The 3,864-nt window shown below is 39.6% G+C and overlaps 1 pseudogene; it reads left to right on the top strand.

The window, feature by feature from the left end:
• Positions 1–3,517: 3,517 nt before the first annotated feature.
• Positions 3,518–3,617, top strand: LOC144229383 (U6 spliceosomal RNA; annotated as a pseudogene).
• The last annotated feature ends 247 nt before the right edge of the window (positions 3,618–3,864 follow it).

Below are 3,864 nucleotides of genomic sequence, written 5' to 3'. Positions count from 1 at the left end.
TGCAGTCAATAGTAATAGGAGGGGCAAGCAAGAGGAAGGCAAGTATGAGAAGAAATATCTATTGCAAATTTTGTGACCTGAGCAAAATTTTTGCGGGTCTAATGATCTTTGAAAGGGATCCATGAATCTTTTATTTACTTAAGCCTTTATACTTTAAGCCCAAATAAGAAAACCAATCAAGATAAAGTAATTCATTCTAACTTAACAAAGACAATTTTTTTTTTTCTTCCCAGACCAGAATTTTTCTCCTGCAACATATAGTAACTAATAATTTTCTTATCTGGCCCATGAATGACCTCACAGTAAGTCAAAGAAATTCAGCTGAGATTTTAATGTTATCTTTAACATTATTTCTTACTTCTTAACTCAATATACCAGACACACACTTAAAGCATTATAGATTATAAGCGAGCCCACTTATCAGAGTTTCTTTACAAACTCTTGACTTTTACTTTAGTAGAGCCCTTGGCAAAAGCACTGGGAAGGTACTAAGCAACATAATACATCCATTGCTCAAAGCACTTAAACACCAAACCAGAGAAATGAACTCAACCCAGAACATTCATATGCCTTTCAGATAAATGTGGCAAAACCTGTATTTCCATTTAATGAAAAGACAGTTTCTTGAAATCATGTTTTCTAAGAAGATAATGAGGGTAACCTTAAGTCCATATCACTTTGAGTTTCTTTAGGAACATGGTATCTTAGATTCCAGGAAATGCAGATGTAACCTTTGAGAAGGACCTTGGACATCACTGAGTCCATTCAACTCATTTTATGAACGACAAAATCAATGCCTGGAGAAGTTAAGTGACATTCTCCAGCCCAGGGGTCAGCAAACTTTTCCTGTAAACGTCCAGAGAGTAAATATTTTAGGCTTTGTGGGCTATCTGACCTCTGTCACACCTACTCAACTCTGCCACTGTAATGAGAAAGGCAGTACCTAAACAAATGAGCAGGACTGTNTACCGAGTACCAGACATAAAACAGGGTGGTAGGGCGTTCAGGTATAGTTGGTTAACTCCGAATTCAGAGTGTACTATGTTGTCTCAGTTGGAGATCAAATTTCTGATCATGGAAATTGTCTATGGAGCACAAAAATTTGGTCTCCTTTAGAGCTAACAGCATAATTCATCTGCAGTTGTGAAGGTCTCTGTTCTCAAATACATAAGTGGGCTAATCACTTTATTTCCAGAAATAAGCCATCAGGATTTCCAGGGCAAGCATCCCTACCTAACCCCTAAGTCATGAGCATTTCTTCCAGGGAGTTCTCTCTGCACCCAGCTTACCCTACAACCAACCACCCATCCTTCCTTATACAGTGTCTCTGCCAACTGATATCATGGGGAGGAACTGGTTTCAGACACAAATGAGAAAACCAGACCCAAAGGCACTGGTCCAAGTGAGGCAGAGGGACAGGAGAAAGGCTGAATCTCTCCATAAATATTTACCAGCCCCCAAAACACCCTGGGGATATATGGAGGTGGACTGTAGAGACACGATCCCATCTAGAGGGGCTTAGATGAGGGGGATTAAACAGAGAATGGTAGGGCCTGTGAAAATAAATAAAGGAAAGAGAGCAATGGAATAGAGAGTAACTGGGGGCTCTGGAGAGAGGACGGGGCTCTATGAAATGCAGTAACCAGGAAGGCCTCTGTAAGAGGGTATCTTTTGAGCCAAATCCTGCATGATGACAAAGAGCTAGGCTCACAGGGATCATGTCAGGTAAGGAGAACCACTGGTACAAATGCCCGGAGACAGGAACCTCAGTGTGGTCAGGCTAGAGTGGGAACAGTGGTGTGACATGAGGTCAGAACAGAAGGCAGGGGTGGCTGACACTGGAGGATGTGCCTACAAAGCAGAACTGTGCTCCACAGGGTGTGTCCCAACACAAGTCACTGGGGTGCAGGACAAAAATATCAGCACTTTTATTTAAACGCATCTTTTTGGGTCTAAAATGACAGGAAAGAAAGTAAGCTTTGCTAACAGGTCACATAATGATTGTCAGTGGCACTCTCTCTTGGTCGGGATGTCTAAAGGCCCTGAACCCAGTACGTTGCTGGAACTCACCTGAGGGAAAAGAGTTATCAAGGGGTCTGTCAGGCACCCTGAATACTTCTGTTCTGTTGCAGTTGACGTGGACCTTGCTAAGTGAATTTACAGATTATAGTTCTCTACTTGTCAAGGATTGACACTAATGCAAATAATGCAAGCATAAGAGAAAAGTAAGAAAATAGAGTTTGGGGCGCCTGGGTGGCTCAGCTGGTGAAGCATCCAACTTCAGCACGGGTTGTGATTTCACGGTTCAGGAGGTCGAGCCCCACATCAGGCTCTCTACTCTCAGTGCAGAGCCAGCTTCCAATCCTCTGACCCCCTCTCTCTTTGCCCCTCCCCCACTTTCTCTCTCTCTCTCTCTCTCAAAAATAAACATTAAAAACAAAAGAAAATATAGTTTACTTTTCTCCATCACCTAGTATAAGCTCTTTAACAAAGACAAGTCCTGAGTAAAAACAATAATGATCTAATTCAATATTTCCAAAAGTGTCTGACTGCCACATATCACATCATGATTGGGTATTTAGATATGTATATATGGATGTGTAAGTATTTACAAATATAGGGTTTCTCAAAACAATACTTACTAATAATATGCTCTAACATTTTCCCTTCTATTTTATTAAAACTGGTATTAGTTACTATTACTATTATAATCCACCAGTAGGTTGTGATATACAGTATTGGAAAAATCCTGATTTAATCAGATCTGATTAATCAGCCACATGACATCAAAATTAAGAAGATTCCCTACATACGGATTAATTAACATCCATTACTGTTGACCATCAATCTCATCACAAAAGTATATTTCCACCTGAGGAATTGGCTAATGGTAGCATGATGTCATCAAAACTTGTGAAATATTTTAAGATTAAATATCCAGATTATGAAAACAAACCACTACCAAATTTGTTCAGTAAAAACAAAAACCATGAGGAAGCAGCCTAAGTGTCTATCAATAGATGAATGGATAAAGATGTGGTGTGTGTGTGTGTGTGTGTGTAGGAATATTACTCAGCTATAATAAAGGAATGAAATCTTGCTGTTTACAATGACAGAAGACATGAATAGAAGTAGAGAGTATTGTGCTAAGCAAAATAAGTCAGAGAAAGACAAATACCATATGATTTTACTCATATGTGGAATTTAAGAAACAAAACAAAGCGAGCAAAGGAAAAAGAGAAAGAGGGAGAGAGGGAGGGAGAGAGAAACCAAGAAATAGACTCTTAACTACAGAAAACACACTGATGGTCACCACGGGGAGGAAGGTGGGGGAGGTAAGGGGGAACTAGGCGATGGGGATTAAGACGTGCACTTGTGATAAACACCGGGTGATGCATGGAATTGTTGAATCACTATATTGTACACCTGGAACCAATATAACACTGTATGTTAAGTATATTGGAATTAAAAAGTTTTTTAAACCATGAGACATTCAGTCCATTACTTTACAAAACTTTGCTAAACTTGATGCATGTTTAAAAATCTCACTTAACACAGAGATTAGCATGGCCCCTGCTCAAGGATGGCATGCAAATCCGTGAACGTTCCATATTTTAAAAAATTAAAAATAAATGAAATCTCATTTAAGATCTCTTAATATATTAATTCAGTATTAGTCATCCTCCCTTATCAGAGAGGGATGCATTCCAAGACCCCCAGGGGGTGCAGGAACCGCCGGGTAGTATCAAACCCTATAGATGCTATAGGGTTTTTGTCCCGTGCGTCCATACCTTTTTTGATAGTGTTTACTTCACAAATGAGGCACAGTAAGAGATGAACAGAAGTAAGTAATAATAGAACAAT

Source organism: Crocuta crocuta, unplaced genomic scaffold (assembly GCF_008692635.1).
Source record: "Crocuta crocuta isolate KB4526 unplaced genomic scaffold, BGI_CrCroc_1.0 scaffold224, whole genome shotgun sequence".
NCBI classification, from domain to species: Eukaryota; Metazoa; Chordata; class Mammalia; order Carnivora; family Hyaenidae; genus Crocuta; species Crocuta crocuta.
This window is presented reverse-complemented; position numbering and strand designations above follow the sequence as displayed.